We start from the raw sequence: 22053 nt of genomic DNA, 5'->3' as shown, positions 1-22053 counted from the left end.
TTAGAGGAGATTTATATATATGTATAATTTTTCCGACTTACATTTAGTACTATCTCCTATTTCCGCGATAGAACAAAATAGTTGAACTGCACTGTACTCGGTAGCATGTCCTATTACAAAACAAGCATGTAATTCTAGTTATTTCAATAGGCATGGTTACATTAATTTGCATGAAGTTAGGTTAGGTTACAATTTTAGGTTATTCAATTTCATATCTTAATTCAGGTTATACAATTTAGGATACATAATTTAGGTTTTACCATTTCAGAGTATAGCATATTAAATTTTAGGAATTCACAAAAGGTTTTTAAATTTAGAAGCATGAAGGCAAATCAGAATTTTAGATTTAAATTTACAGATAAAGTGTGCCCAACTCACGATTTCACGAGCTGCTATTTTACTGTTGTTTCTCGCTATCGCTGCTAATCCGGAACACAGTCGATTCACCTGCCGGAGCTAATGTAATCAGGCTTTTCCTCAGAACTGGTGCACTCGAACAGCTCGTTCACCTTACTGCCATGAATCGCTGTATCGTCTCTTATTTTAGCGGGAAACTTCTGTAGCTCCGAACAGGTCTGCTTGCTGCCGCGCTTTTTTGTTTACACTTTTCTCTCTTCTGTTCTTCCGTTTATCGGTTCGATGACAGTTCTCGATGGGGAGCGTTCGGAACTCACGTTACGGATAGTTTGTTCACAGCGGTTTTAACAAAATGCATAAAATAAATTAAAAAAGATAACAAATAAATTAATAAATAAAGAAAATGAAGAAAATAAATAAAACGAACAAAATGAATGAAAAGAATTGAAATGAAAGAAATGAAATGAAATGAAATGAATGAAAAGAAATGAAATGAAAGAAAAGAAATGAAATGAATGAAAAGAAATGAAATGAATGAAAAGAAATGAATGAAAAGAAATGAAATGAATGAAAAGAAATGAAATGAATGAAAAGAAATGAAATGAATGAAAAGAAATGAAATGAATGAAAAGAAATGAAATGAATGGAATGAATGAAATGCATGAAATGAATGAAAAATAATGATATTAATGAAAAAGAATGAAATTAATGAAAAATAACGAAATTAATGAAAAAGAATGAAATTAATGAAAAATAACGAAATTAATGAAAAAGAATGAAATTAATGTAAAATAATGATATTAATGAAAAAGAATGAAATTAATAAAAAAATAATGATATTAATGAAAAATAATGAAAAACAATGAAAATAATGAAAAAGAATTATATTAATGAAAAAATAATGAAAACTAATGAAATTATTGAAAAATAATGAAATTAATGAAAACTAATGAAATTAATGAAAAATAATGAAATTAATAAAAAATAATGAAATTAATGAAAAATAATGAAATTAATGTAAAATAATGAATTTAATGAAATTAATGTAAAATAATGAATTTAATGAAAAAGAATGAAATTAATGAAAAAATTATGAAATTAATGAAAAAGAATGAAATTAATGGAAAAATAATGAAATTAATGTAAAATAATAAAATTAATGAAAAAGAATGAAATTAATGAAAACTAATGAAATTGTTGAAAAACAATGAAATTAATGAAAACTAATGAAAATAATGAAAAATAATGAAATTAATGAGAAATAATGAAATTAATGAAAAGGCAATGAAATAATGAAAAATAATGAAATTAATGAAAAATAATGAAATTAATGTAAAATAATGAAATAAATGAAAAATAATGAAAAATATTGAAATTAATGAAAAATAATGAAATTAATGAAAAATAATGAAATTAATGAAAAAATAATGAAATTAATGAAAAATAATGAAATTATTGAAAAATAATGAAATAATGAAATTAATGAAAAAGAATAAAATTAATGTAAAATAATCAAATTAATGGAAAATAATGAAATTAATTAAAAAGAATGAAATTAATGAAAAAATTATGAAATTAATGAAAAAGAATGAAATTAATGAAAAAGAATGAAATTAATGAAAAAACAATGAAATTAATACTATGCTATATTTTTGGTTTTTACCAATTTTTCCTCCTTAGGGTGAAATATAGCATAGTGCTTTCGCATAGGCCTGTTAAGCCAAGACAAGTTTCGGCTTCACTTGTGTCTCATCGGCATAAACAGAACTTCTGCTCGAACGGGACATCACGTTTGATCAGTCGTTTGATTGAAACACATAGTGTGTTTTAGTTTTAAGGGATTTGCGTCAAGCCGGCGCTAATCTATTCCGACAATGTGTTAGTGTCGGTTTCTGATGAGGCGAAGCCGAAACGCAACATAGTATGAATGAAATTATTGAAATATAACGAAATTAATGAAAAATAATGAATGAAAAAATAATGAAATTAATGAAAAATAATTAAATTAATGGAAAATAATGAAATTAATGGAAAATAATGAAATTAATGAAAAAGAATAAAATTAATGAAAAAATAATGAAATTAATGAAAATATAATGAAATTAATGAAAAAGTAATGAAATTCATGAAAAATAATTAATGTAAAAAATGATATAAGGGACGATCCATAAATGACGCAGCATTTTTTGAGTGATTTTTAACACCCCCCCCCCTCCCCCATCGTAGCATTTCGTCACAAACTTCTATATACCCCCCATGGTAATTACGTAGCTTGATGGTAACCCTCACCCCCCTCCCTGTCCCCGTAAAAAAATTAAAAAAATCTAAAACGATGTTAAATAGATGAAACTGGTAAGATTGTCGTGACTTCAGGTCAACCCCTATTCCCCTTTAAAAAAGCTACGTAGCATGACATGACCCCCTACCCCCTGTCGTCACACATCATCACAAAATACAAAACTCCCCCCTCCCCCATATAATGCTACGTCATTTATGGATGGTCCCTAAATGAAAAATAATGAAATAATGAAAATAATGAAAATAATTAAATTATTGAAACATAATGAAATTAATGAAAAAATAATGAAATTAATGAAAAAATAATGAAATTAATGAAAAATAATGAAAATAACGAAATTAATGGAAAATAATGAAATTAATGAAAAATAATGAAAATAACGAAATTAATGGAAAATAATGAAATTAATGAAAAATAATTAAATTAATGAAAAATAATGAAATTAATGAAAAACAATGAAATTAATGAAAAATAATTTAATTAATGAAAAATAATGAAATTAATGAAAAATAATGCAAAATAATGAAATTATTGAAAAAGATGAAATTAATGAAAAATAATGAAATTAATGAAAAATAATGAAATAATGAAAAAATAATGAAATTAATGAAAATAATGAAATTAATGAAAAATAATGAAATTATTGAAATATAACGAAATTAATGAAAAATAATGAAATTAATGAAAAAATAATGAAATTAATGAAAAAATAATGAAATTAATGAAAAATAATGAAATTAATGAAAAAATAATGAAATTAATGAAAAATAATGAAATTAATGGAAAATAACGAAATTAATGGAAAATAATGAAATTAATGAAAAAGAATGAAATAAATGAAAAAGAATAAAATTAATGAAAAAATGATGAAATTAATGAAAACATAATGAAATTAATGAAAAAATAATGAAATTAATGAAAAATAATGCAATTCATGAAAAATAATTAATGCAAAAAATGATATAAATGAAAAATAATTAAAAATTAATGAAAAATAATTAAAATAATGAAAAATATTGAAATTAATGAAAAATAATGAAATAATGAAATTAATGAAAATAATGAAAAGTAATGAAATTATTGAAACATAATGAAATTAATGAAAAAATAATGAAATTAATGAAAAATAATGAAATTAATGAAAAAATAATGAAATCAATGAAAAATAATTAAAATAACGAAATTAATGAAAAATAATGAAATTAATGAATAATAATGAAATTAATGACAAAAAATTAAAATAATGAAAAATAATGAAATTAATGAAAAATAATGAAATTAATTAAAAATATGGAAATTAATGAAAAATAATGAAATTAATCGAAATTAGTGAAATTAATGGAAAATAATGAAAAATAATGAAATTAATATGAAATTAATGAAAAATAATAAAATGAATGAACTGAATAAAATGGATGAAATGAACGAATAAATGACTTTAATAAAGTGAGTAAAATGAATAAAAAGTAAAATGAGTAAAATGAATAGAATGAATAAAACGAATAAAGTGTATAGAAGGAACATAATGAATAAAATGAATAAAATGGACAAAACGAATAAAATTAAAATAAATGAAATAAATAGAATAAATAAAATATATAAGATGAATAAAATGCACAAAATAAATGAATGGCACAAAATGTTATAGCATGAAAAAAATGAAATAATAAAATACATAAAATGATAAAATGAAAAAACGAATCAAAATAATTGGATAAAATTAACAGAATTAAGAAATATTCTATTCAATCGATGACAAAAACACATAAATAACTATTTTGTTGTTTTATTTGTTACTGAACGTGAATAATTCTAAAAAAAACAAGAATAGACGTGAAAAAATCCATTTGAGGGTCATTGTTTGAAGAATCTTGAGAAAGCTTTTATTGGAACGTTGGTTTACAGGCTTAGGAGAAACTAGCTAAAAAATTCTAATGCTTCCATTCTACCATGTTTTCATTTTCTCATTTTAATTCTTCGCTTTTGGGGACCTGGTTATTATCATAAATCCAGAAAATCCACATTGTTTTCTAATTACAATGTGACTTTTTGGTCGTGGCTAATTCGCTAAAAAAGAAGCATTTAATAAATAATTGAGCTGTACAGAAAATTAGAATATTCATTAAATTTTCATATAATAATGCAACAATTAAAACATATTTTCACAAATTATGGTTTCACAATACTGCAAATTGAGCGAGTGATAGCGAATCCCTGGAGGAGCCTCGAAAAAAACTTGTTTATCAGTATAAATGATTACACAAAATGTACTGGATCAATCGTTTCATAATTTTACACTGCACGAAAAAAAATCCGTCCATAAATCCATTAACAAAAAATTGCGATTTCGTGAGCTGAACGATTTACGAAAATCGTGACCAAGTTCCTGAAATTATGAATTATAAATCTCGTAATCATGAATGTATTTGTGTTTTCAAAAAAACTAGTTCGCGCCAAAAATATACATAGCGTTACTTTCCAATGTTTTAGTTGGGTTACTGTGGTTGTTCCCTAGACATGTTTAGTTTTTATTAAGGTTAAGTTTGTGTTTTTGTTCTTCATAATTCGGGGAGATACTGTTTTGTATAAAGAATAATTGTGACTGATTCGCGGTATTTTGTTATGTGAACTATATCACGAACACAATTTGTGCCTCGATAATGTGTTTTCGGTGCTCAGCGCTATTTTCGTTTTCTGTCCGGACATCACATTGAACCTTATCAAATGAATAACGATGTTCAAAGTCCTAATAGATTTCTTTTATCTGCTGCTTGTACCTATTACTAGTCGGTAGTAACTGAACATAACCATATGATATTTAATTAAGAAAACCCAAATTTTGCGGAACTGCTTGCTTGAAAATTTTATGACCATGTGCAAAGTTGCATGGAATTGAAAATGATTAGAGATATCTTCTAAATATCACAAGCTCGCGAGATAGATCGGCAATCATGTACATGTATATTTTATGATTTTGTGACTATCTCAGGAGCACGAATGGTCCGTCGTGACTATGATATTAGGAATTATGAACCAATTCATGACTACATGAGCTACATTTTGTTTGTGTTTTTTGTTACTATTTCACGAGCACACATTGTCACGGGTAACTATTATATTAGGTATCGTGAACCAATTCACGATTTCATATATAATCTTTTCTAATTTTGTGAAAAATTTCAAAAAAGTCTTTACTGTTACGTTACGTTTCGTTCATGAACTAGTTCACGTAAATTGAAAGGATTCATGAAAAAATATACCGAGTTTCGTGAAATAGTTAACGAGAAAATCTGTTGTGATTTTGTGAACTAATTCACAGCCACGAAAACCCGATCATGTTCAAGATGTGATACACCATGAATCAGTTCCATCGTATAGTCGAACTCTGAATAATGTTCCTAAATCTAAGAATAGAATCACGACGCAATCTTTGATTTTATGAAACTTGTTCATAAAGTTGTGAACTAGTTCACGTGGAGAAAATCGATTTGATAATGACATGGCGGAAACTGTGACTGAAGTTAACTAAAAGAAAACAAAGATTTCCACTAATAAAAGCATTATGAAGGCGTTATATTGAACAGAATTATAAAACACATGATTTTTGTAACACACGGTATGGAAAGAACTGCTTTTTTCGTTTTCGATTTTTGGCAATTCTCTGTTCAACCTTAACATGGCAGCATCATGCCATCTTGGATTTCTAAATGGCGTCTATTAGCGATTTCTGTCATCTACTGATCACCTCCTTAGCAATCAGACCCATATTGATTGATGATTTTGAGGTAATCAGAAATCGCCATTGAAGATTAGAAAATTCTGTTCATGAATAATTCAGTACTTTATTACTGGTATGGCTGTTGTCCGCTAGGAGGTTGATAATAGTTGATTATCTTTCTCCGGAGGCCGTGTGGCAGTATCTAGGCGGGTTGAAGTATCTCAACAAAGAATTGATCCTGGGGTTCACGCTCCCACATCGAGTTTGTTTCTTCGCAAATCGTGGGATTCAAAGGACGGTCATAGTCCTAATGCCCATTTCAGGGTTCGCTATAGGCGATTAGAGACCAATGTTTCTTATATGTTCTAATTATTGTAAAATAAGTGCCTATGATGAAATGTGTAGTGCTGTTGTCGCATATGATTAGAGTAGCGCAAATTAATTTTCAACATAAACGTACAGCAACTATCTCGCCTTGTTGAAGAAAGAAGAGCTACCATAGCTATGACTCAAGAACCGTGTTGCTGTAAAGAAAAGCTCTACTATGGAAGAGCTACTTGGTCCCCTCTTCACACCTTTCAACAAATATGATCGACAAATTCACGTGAAATGCCTCAAGCATGAAAATGATGCGAGTAGTGCTATTGACGTATGACTTATATCCGACTTCAGAACTCACGATAATTGTGCAGTCACAGTCAATATGACTGTTGATAACAAATAGGAAATACGTATATTGTTCAGCATATTTTCCGCAAAATGGTTGTATCATACTATAATAGAAATGGGTTTCCTCTCATAATCGGCAGCGATGCAAATGCCCACCACACAATTTGGGACCACTCAGATATCAATTTGAGTGAGACCAAATTGATGGAATCCTTAAGCAGTACAAATCTGCATATATTTAATGTAGGATATCGGCCCAATATTTGCACGATCTGGTAGGGAAGAGGTGTTAGATGTAACTCTCTACTCTGACGGTATTATGCATCAGCTGGTAAACTGGTTAGTACCCAACGAATTCGAACCGTCGGAATCTAATCCCCATTTAAACGTCTCGCCAGATGTTATCGTAATCCCAAATCTACGAGCTGGTACCTCTACGAAGAGGGCTTGGCGATTAGGTTTCATGGGTATTTTCCAACGATTGAATCTCCAACTGATGTGTATGTGATGTGTCTTGGATAAAACGAACTCACCCATAGTAACAGTATATCAAAAGGTATCGGGCTACGTGTGCTTCTAGACCCCTTTGTGGTTACCGAACTTGTTAGATTCAAAAAAATTAGAAGATCTTGGAATCGCAGAGGACGAGACAGGCTGGAGGCATTTAAGTTGGCTCACAAAGCTTACAAATATGCCCTTCGACCTCTGAGAGACTAGTGGATTTAATAAGTTACTTTCGAAATCGAAAGACTTTTATATCAGTTCGATCAGAACTGCTATTGGTGAGTACTCATCTGAAGAATATGTAGTACTCAATTGTCTTGACAGACATGGACGAATTGACACACACTTTCCAGGCTGTACCGAGCCATCACCGACGACTGCCGTGAGTTTTTTTGCAGGTAGTTCTGATTTTTTGGCATTGGCTCGTAAAATTGGGACTAACGAATCGACCAAATTGGTGCTTGAATGGTCAGCTTGTAACTCTAGAAAATGGCCTACTTCAAAGAGGTTATGAAAACTTCAAGCACTTTTTCAAAAAGGTTCTTCCTGATAGTCTTACAGCGAGATACATTCCATTAGCGTGGCGGGAAATGATTGTAAAGTTCATTCTCAAAGGTGACCGCGTTACCTATGAGAAGACAAAGAGCTTAACACCGATTAGTCTCTTTTTTTCCTTTTATAAATTAGTGAAACGTTTAATCGACCACTACATTAGAGATGTTAGCTTGGGCGACCACTCGCTTGATGCAATGCAACATACATATCAATGGGGGGAAGTCTACTAGCACCCTGTTACACAAAGTTTTCTACCATATTGAAAAAGTTTTTTTTGCAAAACCAATCAAATTTAAGAGTTTTTCTTGAAATTGAAGGTGCCTTTGACAACGTGTTTTTCTTATCCTTTTGGAAGCAGTTTGAGGTCATTGGATACTTTTATAAATCACGAGCTGCGTACACGCAATGCTTAGCAACCGATATCTGTGCTCATTGTAAAGACAAGTAGAGATTTGAAAACTGAGAGTCAGCGGATGTCCTCAAGATGGTGTGCTGTCACCACTTTTATGGAACTTTATCACCGATGTGTTTCCGAAACAAAAAGTACCGCTTGTGTATACCGTCTTAAGGTTACTGGGCTCTGGAACAGTATCCCAATAGATCGTGCAACTAACCACACAAGATTGTGGCCTCAAATGGTGTCTTGGGATGAGTATAAACTTGCTCCCAGTAACCTTACTCTCACATGTAGTTTTCCTTTTAAAACTTTTAATGTGACAGGTCCTTCATATGAGAAATGGCTGTTTGGGTGCATGGAGCGACAACTTGAAGAATACGTAGTTTGTTACACTGACGGTTCTTTGTTGGATGGCTGAGACGGTGCTGGTATCTACTGTTGTGAAATGGAATTAAACCAATCCCGTTCGCTTGGTAGATACAGCACCGTATTCCAAGCAGAAATATTCGCGATTATGTGTGGCGTACAATCGACACTTCAACAGGGAATTTGCGGTAAAAGAATCTATTTTGCTCTGACAGTTAAGTGGCCTGAAAGCACTTAGTTCGGCAGAATCGGGATCGAAACTAATAATCGCATGTCGAACTCAAATCGAAGAACTTAGCATTTCAAATGATGTCAATCTTCTATGGGTACCCGGTCATTCCAGTATTACTGGAAATGTATAAGCGGACGAATTGGCTAGAGCTGGCACTGCGACTGACTTTGTTGTTCCAGAACTAGTTCTACCACTGTCGATAAGTTGGATAAAACACAAGTTTCGCTCATGAACTACATCCGAACATGCCAACCATTGGCGTAGCTTGCGAACTTGCATCCAAAGACTTTTCTCGAACTCTTTGACTTTTTCGGATGTGAGTTCGAAAAAGTCAAAGAATTTGCTGCATTTTCCAAACCACAATTGCAGTATTCTAGCCAGGGCACTTACTGGACACTGTAAACTCAATTATCACATGACTACTATTTAGCGTGCTGCGTATTATTCTTGTGATCTTTTTGAATACGATTAAGGAACTTCACATCATTTGATATGTAACTGCCCTGCAGTAATTGAGTTTCCGGAACCCAGTGTGGTAAAGAGCTATAGGTTTTATCAGAAGGTTTAAATATTGATAAGGTGCCAATCGAGCCAATATTTTCTCATTGTTGATTCTTAAAGCTGTAACAAACTTCTGAGATAACCAATTGGAACATACTGGAACATCAATAAAAGTGATTGTTGATACAACTCAGCTTGTCAGGCAAGTTAGTTTAGTAATTCAATACCGTTGTGGCACGACAGAACACTCCGTGACTTACGACAACCATTAAAACGATGAACAAAATACACCAGCGATCCCGAATTTGTTGTATCGCTAAACTAACAATAACACACTAATTAGTTTCCGCCCAATTCATATCCGTCGTCTCTCGGTTGCCCACCTTTTAAACCGTGTCAAACTGGCTCTAATTTGCTGGAAAAATGGTGCGTGTAGAACAGATTTTCCCTAATCTATTATTATCTTGCAGGTCGGGTTCCAAGTTTTTTTCTCTCTGACATTTCGTTCGAATCGAGGCTGTAAAATTGTTCGCCTCATTTGACGCGAACGAGCAGCAGCAAAAGCAGGCGGCGGCGCGAAAGATAAATCTCATTTGGAAATCATAACGAACGCTGCGACACTCCGAAATGGGAGCCGAACGATTTCAGCTTTTCTGAATCGCCCCCGCTGATGGATGGAGACACTTCTGTTTTTTTTCCAGGAAAGCGTCAATCTTTCTAGAGTGACTTAGACGGGCGTACCTTTAATGATTTTTTTGTACGAACGCAAAAACAAATCCAAAAAAGAATCGAGTGACTAATCGTGAGAGTTTTTCAAACATTACATTATAAAATTGTTGTTCATTCAGCACTTGAGCCAGCCTGAGACCACTGCTGTGTTGGTCTAATCCCAGGAAACCCACTGCGCGACTCTCGGCTACGGTCCTTTAATTACAAAACCGACCAACGAGGTTTCCATTATCCTCGTTCGCTATCAGCACATAAATCATGCCTCACTTCATTTTCACTGTTAGTTTTGTCTTTACGTTTGAGGATTTTTTCTCATTCCCGTCTCCTCCAATTCACTCTCGTCGGTGCATTACCAGCTGTGTGCTGCTACGTGTGCTAGGGATGATCGAAATGGGGTGTTTTCTAACCGGGACGATAAAGTACAAAGGCTGGGTGCGGAATATTTGGGGTTCGTACAAGTGGAAGTGAAATCGGATAGAAATAGAAATTATTGAGAAACCAAAAAAACTGAGCATCCCTATTGCGCTCGATGCAATGTTATTGAGCTATAGATCACTATCAAAAATATGCAGCCGGTCGGTCGCAGCTAGCGAAAGAGAGTCGATCGCTAAAGTCGTTGAATATTAATTCATCAACCACATGACCCTTCCCGCGGCTGTTGGCTGCTGGTTGTCTGACCGAGCTGCTGGTTGAATTACAATCCAATCCGGCGAGCCAACCAACCAACCAGTCCCTCAGCCCCATTCTGAAGCACGTCCAGTTGAATCGGCATTTCAACATACCCGCATATGCATTAAAATGTGTATATACGGAATCTTGCTCACACATTTCATTTATGTTTAATTCACACCCAAAAAATGTAACTTTTTGCCCTTTTTTTCAAACCGTTGCATCAACTAACCCAGCGATCCAAGACCCGATGCAAGTGTAAAGAATGGAAATCTCTTTTTCAAAGTGGACCACAAAATAGAAAAAAACGAACGGACGGGCAGGAAAAATAGCATTCATCTTCTCGGCAGAGTAGCTGTTGACGGAAATCTATCGGAGTGTTTTGAAATCGATTTCCTATGCTACAAGCAGGCAGAGAACGGCAGCAATCTCACCCGGACACTGGCTGCGCTTTGCTTGTGTTCTCATATTCGATTGAATCTCGATGCTGTGTTCGAAACTAGCTGCTCGTGGTGTTATTTATGTTCTATCCGATCCGATATTCATGACAATTCAGCACGATGCACATCATCCATGTCTCAGCGTGGCTTGCTGGTAGCGTGTGATGGTGCTGGGCGAAGTGTTCTCAAGAGTGGCTCCTTTCACTCTGGATTTGTTATGTTTTTCTTTTTATCGATATCGAGTGTGATGGGTTGTTGATTTATGCGCTGTACGTGATACACTGGGATTGGAATTTTGAAGAAATTGGAACTGGACATGTTATTTGATATATGTTGTTAGTGAATAAATGTTACAAATTTAGTCCAGATTGAATTGAAGATTCCACACTCCAAGTCAAGCATTGCTTTACCAATATGCTATATTTCTCCTTTGTGTGGAAACATTTTACCAAAAACTGTTTGTTCTCCACTAAAGAGAATTAAAACCATCTTTGCGGGTTAAGGGTACAAACCCTATAACTATTTTTCTTAATTCGATTATAGAAGTTTTAACCTTAGGCTCATTCGCCTCCGTTTCGGGTTAGAAAAATCTCTTTGTAAAAATTTCCAACCCTGTGTGCTGGGTTCGGAATTAAACCCAGGTGAGCTTCGTACAAGGCAATCGATTTACCAACTACGCTATGCCCGTCCCCCTAAAACCTATAACTAAATTAGTTTTAGAATTTGCGATTCGACTTTGTCTCATCAGAATACGACACAAACTTAGTGACAGGACTAAGCTAGCGCCGGATTGACGCTAACTCCGAAAACGAAAACACGATTTGTGTTCAGAAACTTTTAGTCTGGTTGAAAATTGAACTCTTCTTCTTGCGGGACATCACACATAGGGTTACCAAATTTTCTTAGAGCAAATTAGGGACATATAAAATCAAAAGTTAACCCTTTATAAGGCCCAGCGTTTGGCGCTATTAATGAATGTTATATTAGAACTTAGTTTAGAATATATTTTCATTTATTTCGTAATAAAAACTGTTTTCAAAATATACTGCTACCGCCCGTTAGAAAACGTCAGTCTTTGAAATGTTTGATGTATTGCCAATGAGATTGGTGCAAATATGGAGACATATCGAGCTGGATCAGATATTCAAAATAAATTAAGGTGGGTTACTGGTTTTTACCTGATTAACAGTAAATAATCCCTGGATTCTGAGGATAAGTTGAAAAATGAGACCACAGATTATAGATGTTCTTTATTCATTTGATTTTTTTCTTTGCAATTTTTACCACTCATAAACCAAATTTTTGGATTAAAAATAGTTGTTTTTACAAATTTGCATCACCAACTTATAGGGTCTAGAGTATTTTTTTTTAAATTGAGCCAACAGGAAATCGCCATATTTTTTTCAAAAAAAAAAAACTCTTCACCAATCTGACACTGTTCCCGGTATCTCAATAAAAAGTAATAAGAAGAGTTGCCCGACTCCTAACAAGTAGACTTCATAAGATTGGAATTCTTCTCAATTCATATTCCTGCATTATGAACGAAACGAAAAAGTGGCAATATAGTTGCCACTGCCCTATAAAGGGTTAAAGCATGTAGCACTTCACATGCGGACACTTTATTAACTCTTCAGCAGGGGCCTATACTAGTGGTGAGATTTGGAATATTTAGTCAGAGATTTGTTTGGAAAATACACGTGTTCCGGTGGGAAAAGTTTTGTCTTGATATGATTAGTAAAAAGTTGTACTAGATGGAAGACGAGAACAAACAAATAGATGGGAAATGTCAGCGACATAACTGCAATGAAGTAGAATATACTTAAGTTTTCCCTTCTAACTTGGATGATTTTTGTTCTAATCGTTATTTATCAACTTCGAAAAAAATACCGTCGTATTCAGTGTTCTGGATAATGCAAGCTATTTAAAACAATGAACATTTTCTTCAGGACGATTTTTTTTTGGTGGTATCCAACAGGGAAAACTAATGGAAATGGTGAGTGAAGCGAAAGCAATTATGTGAAAAAATTCCCCCAGAGGCGAAATTCGAACCCTCAACCTTCGAGACTCCTGTCCAATGCACCAACACTTTTTTTCGCATAATGATTTTCGCTTCACTCGCCATTTCTATCAGTTTGTCCCATTGGGTATCACCGAAAAAAAAAGTTTTAAATAAGGTATTGGCACATGCGTAAAAAATCAAATAAATGAATTATTAATTCAGGACGATATTTGCAAGGACTACTTTCATAGTAATACAAAAAGTCTAGAACTAACCACTTCTGAACGTGTCCTTCGGTCATTACACTCAGGTTTTATACGCGGTTTTTACGGATTCCGCGTAAATTTGAAAATCAGTGAAAAAAAACGTGTTAATTCGAAAATCCGCGTAAATGAAAATCCTTAGCAAAAGACAAAAAAGCAAATTTTTGGAATTTTTTTTATGAGCAGATTTCGAAAAAGTCCTTTTGATTGCAAAAGACTAAGAAAGACGCTATTTTGAAATCCAAGATGGCGATTTCCGGTTTAGTGAAATTTGCCATAACCCATGCATTGGTATTTTAGGAATGGTCTTGACGAGCAGCTGCCAGAAATTGATTTTTAACGCCATTTTGAAATCCAAGATGGCGACTTCCGGTTTAGCGAAACTCGCTATAACCCAATCAATATGGGTTTTTTGGAATGATCTTGACGAGTAGGTGCCAGAAATTGATTTTTTATGCTACAGTAGGATTGCGTTTTTGTCAACAATATGCTTTTGCAGTTGCCAAAAACTGGAACCGTGCCAAAAATGGAACCTTACTTTAAAAGCTTTTATTTTCAATTTGTGACATAAATGTTACAAGAACATTACTCAAATAAGAATACGTGGAAAGGAATGAAATGATAGAAAAAAATCAGCAAATTAAATTAAATTTGTCTCGTACTCGTCAAGACCATTCCGAAAATTCCACATTGATTGAGTCGCAGAGAATTTCTTTAAGTTGGAAGTTGGATTTCAAAATAGCGTCAAAAATCAATTTCTGGCACCTACTCGTCAAGAACATTCCGAAAATACCCGTATTGCATTGGTTATAGCAAATTTCTTTAAACCGGAAGTAGCCATCTTGGATTTCAAAATGGCGCAAGAAATCAAGTTCTGGCACCTACTCGTCAAGACCATTCCGACAAAAAGCCCATATTGATTGGGTTAAAGTAAATTTCGCAAAACCGGAGGTCGCCATCTTGAATTTCAAAATGGCACCAAAAATTAATTTCTGGGACCTACTCATCACGACCATTCCGAAAATACCCATATTGCAGGGGTTATAGCAAATTTCACTAAACCGGAAGTCGCCATCTTGGATTTCAAAATAGCGTCAAAAATCAATTTCTGGCACCTACTCGTAAATATCATTTTGAAAATGACCATATTGTTTGAGTTATAGCGAATTTCACTAAACCGGAAGTCGCCATCTTAGATTTCAAAATGGCGTCAAACATAAGTTTCTGGCACCTACTCGTTAAGTTCATGCCGAAAGTACTCATATTGTTGAGGTGCGAGCCCGTAAGGAGTCTTCCAGACCCGTCTCTTCCGTCTTTCCGAAAATCTTTGAAGTCTTTTGCATTCAAAAGGACTTGGAATGTTTTTTGCAAAAACTGTGTTTATTTTGAATTCCACGCAAAAAAGCGGCAAATTTGTTTCAGGAAAAAGTCTGCCTTTTGCATCCAAAAGGACTTGCGAAAATAGGAATCTGTCTTTTGCATTTAAAAGGATTTACGGAAGGAGAATATTTTTGCGAAATCCGCGCAAAGCAAACTTCCAAAAATATTCTAAGTCGTTTGCTGAGGGTTTTTTACGCGGATATTTCAATTAAAGTCGTTTTTTTACGCGGTACGTATCTCCCGCGTAAACAAAAACCTGGGTGCACTTGACTCGAAATGATTTTCCCTAGTCGATCGAATCTGACTGTAGTGTGCTGAATACTCGTTATTCAAAACAGATCCAAATGTGTTTCCAATGAACCAACAAGCAGGACAGCAGCCTATATCCGTTTAGAGTTCGAAACAAAACTGTTTGAAATAATATATCAAAACGCTCTACTGGGGATTTGATCGTCTCCGTTCCAATTCCACTTTCAAACTCACATGCAGCTGAATAAGCCGTAAGAAATTTGATCGGTATAAAAAAATAATGTGATGAAAATAAAAACCATTCTTGGTCACTTCTCTAACATAACACAATCTTTTCACTCACCAAAATCTCCAACTAACCCCCGTCTTTATGTAAGCACAAACCCAATAGAGTCCGCCCGTGCTTTGGAAATACCTACAGAGACATGTTATCAGATGCCTTAGTGATAAAAACGCATCACTGTACGAAATATGAAACGTGTGTGTCAATAGGTTCACTACGCTAGGTAACTACAAACACGCCGGAAGCGTTTGACGTAAGAATTACAAAATAAAAAAAGCAAAATCCCGGACACCCTAACGTAAAGTTACTTAGCGTCGTAGATTATCCTGTCGAAAGCTGGAAAGCAGAGTGACCAGCAGTTCCATGTTCCGAGTTTCCAATCGTAATCCTTATTTCGTCGCGTAGGTCTTTGCCGATTGTTCCGATTCGTATTTTCTACTGCATTGTTCGTAACGGTTAGTTTTCCAGGGCGGCTTGTTGGGCCTTCCCCAACCCCCTGTCTCGCCGGAGGACCATCGTGTCAGCTCTGTTTAGAGTCCCACGCTGACACGAGGGCGATACATCAGCCGCCCCTAACATGGAGAACAGACGCTGTTTTGAGCCGCCACTAACATGGGGAACAAACGCTTGGATGGACTCACCCTCCGAAAAGAGGAGCCGCAGTCATTGCCCAGTCATTTACCAACCAAGTTAATTGCGTTTAAAATGATAAATCAGAATAAGGCAGAGAATCTAAGAATTTAAAAAAAAAACATATTGTAAAAGTCATTGGAAAGACAAAAGGACATTTGAAGTGGTTAGAAATAAAGAAATATTTTGTGACGTTTCTCTGAATAGCAGTTGCATAATATAGCCGAAACCTGGCAGAATTAAAATGTGGTAATCTGATCTTCATAGTTGCATGACGTCGTCTGAGAATGAAGAGTGCTTTAGCCAAGGGGGAATGCTGAAGTATGGTGAGTAAACCGTCCACCATTTGAACGTTGGCTTGACCAGTAAAAAAATCTTTGTATTCCGTGAAGAGTTTAGGTGGCTTTCGTATACAAAGCGCGAAATTACCTATTTATCGGGTATTTTTAATAGTATGGTTTTCACATGTTCAATCTGGACATTTTAACATCGAAACTATAGTTGTCAACCGTCGTATAAGGACGAACGTTGATTTTTTGGAAGATCAAGTAAAGTGAAGCATCACACATTCTAATTCTCACAATGCTGACAAAATAAAGAAAGAAGTAGTTGTTCATTTCTTTAATGTATTTTTTTGTTATTTTTTCGCAGTTCTTCTTTTCTCATAGATCTAAAGCTAAAGAATGCCCAATCTATAAGAAATAACGTGTTTTGCTTCGAACTGAACTAACTGAAATTGGAAATGAATTTGCCAAGAAATAATAGACAAGTACACTATTTGTTCGTGCATGATAAATTGGGTATTAAGTTTCGAATTCTTCTGACTAGCGTATGACAGCCATCTTGCTCGCGATGTCAGGTCCAAAAATGCAAACAAAAATTTGAATGTAAGGATAACTAATTTTTTAGTTTTGAAACTACGAGAGTTAAAATAGTATGCAGTAACATTGTCCTGCTTAGATTTGTTTAGAACTTCTTGATTGTGAGCAATACAACATTTCTGATGTGATGAAACTGGTCAAAGTTGACATCCAACGTTGGAAAAAGCCACATATTCTCTTCCATTGAAATTTCCACCTTCGCCGAGTCTTGCCACTTTTTGAAACCAATCGATATAATATTGATTCTAAGCGCGCATGTCGCCTTGAGGTTCATTCATGGTCCATCCTCGCTGTAGGAAGAGAAATAACGGCTCTTTGCAGTATCTCTTTGTGTACGAGTTTTTCGTCGAGGCAGGTTTTTTTTGTTAAATAATTCAATAGACGTCTTTTATACCCGTTTATTATGACCAACTTGGCAAGACGTATGTAAAAAAGTGAACAAAATTTTTATTAATAGCATACTAACAACTCACACTTTACAGACCGCGACGATGGTTAACTAATACACCTGACGGCTGTTTACTACAGCGTATCCTAGTTTTATGCAAGCCATCCTTCGTAAGCGAAGTGGCTCACATTTTGTTGCGTTCCTCGTTTGACTGTAAACTGAGATTTTAAATTTAACCTATATAAACTACATTGTGAAATTCAAATTATTTTATCTCAAGATCACAAGGTCTCTTATTATCAGGAAAAAATATTATTCTTATTGAGAAAAAGAATGGGGTCTCTCCTTTTGAGCACGATAAGTCGAAGTTCTAGATTTGAGCACGTTCTGGAAGTTCTGGAAAATTGACTTCTTTTAGGCCAAACCCAACATTATTGGTTCGGTATCAGTTTAAGAGGGTCCAGACATAGTGTAAGAGTAGAATTTAGAGGGGTTTGTTTAGTTTTGTAGGTTAATCCGTTGACGGTCCCAAATGTGATAAAAAATCAAATCCATATCCGCAAAACGCTTGCCAGATAGAGATTTGTTGGCTCCCGTGTTCTGGTTGTCGCTTAGTCCCATCCGAACTTTATATACATCCTTGGTTTCGCTCAAAATAAATTGAAACTTGAACTGAAATATTTGTGCAATGGTTGAATTGGTTCAATGTTATCCTGATCTTGCTGTGATGCGTTTCTTGCCGCTACTATCATTTTGCTTAGTTGTCTGCTTTTTGGTGGTTTGATCACATGGAATATGAATCAGTGTGTGATTTCGAACTGCTTTGCTACCGATTCATGTAATGGATATTGATAAAACAGTGCCAGTATAGACTTTAAAATGTAAACCCCTTTCAATTCAAATTTCTGTCAAAGCACTGAAATGTTACTAATATTTGAGTGTTCCTTTTGTCGAAGACAGCCGTTCGTATCCTCAGCGCAGGCTCCCAAATTCCCGCTCAGTGTGCTCATACGGAAAGACGGTACTGCTCACACGTCGAATCCTGCAGTGTGCTGAACTCAATTCAAACCCACCCTACAAATTTCATGTTTCAAATCATCGATTGTACACGACTCGATTCATACAATAACATCACTATACTTGTTCGTTTCCAATCGCGCGCGATTCTAACATGGTTAAAGGTGTTTAACCGCTTATTGTACCGTCCGAACGTTATAGCCTTGATGTTGCTCATTTGGCGGGCGAACGACGAATGATTCAAATGGACAGGCTATTTATAAGTTCACGTATTTGATTGAGTGTTTCAGGTGCCTCATCCGCCATATTGACGGCTCTGGCTAACCAATTAGCGATCTGCGTTTGACGCGCCAACTGCAATCATGCTACAGCTTTGGGGGTGGGCATTAAAGCATTGTTTTTTTTGTTGAATTCTCAAAGTCCCACCCCCTTTAATATTGTGACAAATGTCAAAGTAAGCTCAGATGCCGAATTTCACATCTTTTGGACAATTTTAGACCCCAGCCCACTTCGTTTGATGTTTCTAAAATTGGTACTATGGGAAAATATGGAGGTAAAATATATTAAATGTTATAACTTTTGAAGTAGCACACAGAAAATTACAATTCATACTTTTATCAAAAGAAATAATGTTAGTATTTTAATGAATACATTTTCGCATCTCGAAAAATTCACGAAAAGTGAGTACTTGGTTCCCAAAATCCTCTATTTAAAAAAAAATTCTGCTCCGGTCTGCAAATCATACATTTGCATGTGAAAAAATCTCAAAAATCGAACGAAACTTTTGAGACCTTTGTCCGAATACGATAACTTAGGTTTGTAGAGCATTTTGTCACTTTTACCATTATATCGCTATTATTCCTCAATCAATTTTAATAACATGCACCTTGTTGAACGTGGAAAATTCTAAGGAGCAAAATAAAAATAGATTCGTTACGGGTAAATTTCAGAAACATCAGATTTTTGACATTTAGACTAGATTCCACATTTTTATCATTAAATTGCACATACCAGCTCCACTTAACAATAAATTATTATTTAATTTACTACTTCTAGTGTCTAACACGCTTAGGGATCACATGAGAAAAGTTTAATTTCTGGAAAAATACGGGATGTTGAGGTATTGGGACATTTAATGAAAATAATGGTTTGTGGTTGTCAACAAATTTGAAGTTTCTAAATTTTACCAGCACCGAGTCTATTTTTACTTTGTTTCTAAAAATTTTCCACGTTCAACAAAGAACATTTTATGAAAATTGATTGAAGAGAAATAAATATATATGCACGAGAAAATGATATTATTTAATAGGAATAACAAAAGGCCCTTTAATCCCAACTTCTCGTATTCGGACAAAGGTCGCGAAGGTTCTGTTCGATTTTTGAGATTTTTTTAACATTAGAAAAATAGAAAAATATGTATGATTAGCAGCACGGAGAAGGATTTTTTTCAATTAGGTAATTTTGGGGACAAAATAATCCAGTACCCCACTTTCCTGTATTTTTTCGAGAAACGAAAATATCTCCATTTAAATACTAAAATTATTTCCTTTAAAAAGAGGTATGAATTGTAATTTTCTGAGTGCATTTAATGTTGTTCCATAGTACCAATTTCAAAAATTAGAAGCAAAGTGGGCGGGGGTTTAAAATTGTCCAAATTATGTAAAATTTGACATCTTAGCTTACTTTGACATTTGTAACACTATGAATGGGGGGGGGGGGGGCTTTGAGAATTTAAAACTGAGTGATTTTTGCAATGCCCTAGCGGGCATAGCGTAGTTGGTAAATCGATTGTCTTGTACGCAGCTCACCTGGGTTCGATTCCCAACCCCGGCTATAAGGTTAGATATTTTCCTAAAGAGATTTTTCTAACCCGAAAAAGAAACGAGTGATCCCAAGGGTAAACCCTCTATAATCGATATAAAAAAATGATACAGCTGCTGAGGCGTCAAAAAGCAAACTGATGAATTTTTTTATCTTACACGTGTTTATTTGACGACAAAGTGGACGTACTAGCAATGTCAAATATTACGGACCCATCCTGGTGCAGATAATTACTAATTTCACAAAATCTATTATTTCCGTTACTCTAATTGTACTGCCCATGATCGCAAATCAGTCCCATAAAGATAGGAAATCTCGTAGAAATAAAATGTTTCCATCTCTCGGAATTAACTTCATCTGAAAAATATTGAAATATGTCTAGGTTTGAGACTAAAATTGAGGACATTTGAGGTAAAACAAAGGACGCTTCCCAAGCTCGTCAAAATTAAGGACATATCTTTTAAAATAAGGACGGTTGGTACCCTTAATGACGCAAAACTATGGGTTTGCTCAAAACCACAAATCGTGTCTTTGTTTTGGAGGGCTAGCGTCACTCCAGCGCTAGCTTAATTCTATCACTAAGTAAGTATCGGATTCTGATGATACGAAGTCGAAACGCAGATTCCATAACAAATTTACATTTAATCCTTTGCAACGCGAATTTTTTTCTTTATTGTTAATACTGTTATTTTTAGCTTTATATAGGTTTTTGGGGTGGCTGATTCTGATTCTGACATCGATGGCGGATCAATATGGCGACTGTGCTTCGCTAAATTTCATTTTTTAATATTGGCCTAAAACGTCTTATAAGGAGGTTTTCGGGGTCGCTGAATCTGATTCTGATGTTGAAAATATAAAATTCAAATTGGCAGATCCAATATGGCGACTGTGCTTGACTAAATTTCATATTTTTGTATTGGCCTAAAACGTCTTACAAGGAGGTTTTCGGGGTTGCTGATTCTGATGACTATACAATTCAAAATGGCGGATCCAATATGACGACTGTGCTTGGCTAAATTTCGTTTTTTTTTATTGGCCTAAAACGTCTGGCAAAGGGATTTTCCGGGTCGCTGATTCTTATTCTGACGTCGAAAATGTAAAATATAAAATGGCGGATCCAGTATGGCGACTGTGCTTTGGTAAATTTCAATTTTTTATGTTGTCCTAAAATGTCTTACAAAAGGGTTTTCAGGTCGCTGATTCTGATTCTGACGTCGAAAATATAAAATTCAAATTGGCAGATCCAATATGGCGACTGTGCTTAGCTAAATTTCATGTTTTTATATTGGCCTAAAACGTCTTACAAGGGGGCTTTCGGGGTCGCTGATTTTGATTCTGACGTCGAAAATATAAAATTCAAAATAGCGGATTCAATATGGCGACTTTGCTATAGTAAATTTAAATTTTTTATATTGGTCTAAAACATCTTACAAAAGGGTTTTCGGGATTCTGATTCTGACGTCGAAAATGTAAAATTCAAATTGGCAGATCCAGTATCGCGCCTGTGCTTTGGTAAATTTCTATTTTTTATATTGTCCTAAAATGTCTTACAAAAGGGTTTTCAGGTCGCTGATTCTGATTCTGACGTCGAAAATGTAATATTAAGAATGACGAATCCAATATGGCGACTGTGCTTGGCTAAAGTTCATTTTTTTATATTGGGCTAAAACGTCTTACAAGGGGGTTATCGGTGTGGCTGATTCTGA

General features: G+C 34.4%; 1 protein-coding gene across 5 annotated transcripts in view; it reads right to left on the bottom strand.

Moving 5' to 3' along the window:
- LOC131690329 (uncharacterized) overlaps positions 1 to 22053 on the bottom strand; it is a 561476-nt gene that overhangs the window by 494877 nt on the left and 44546 nt on the right. The window lies entirely within an intron of this gene.

This window comes from Topomyia yanbarensis, chromosome 3 (assembly GCF_030247195.1).
Source record: "Topomyia yanbarensis strain Yona2022 chromosome 3, ASM3024719v1, whole genome shotgun sequence".
Taxonomy (NCBI): Eukaryota; Metazoa; Arthropoda; class Insecta; order Diptera; family Culicidae; genus Topomyia; species Topomyia yanbarensis.
The sequence above is the reverse complement of the archived record's forward strand: the minus strand, read 5'-3'. Positions and strand labels throughout refer to the sequence as shown.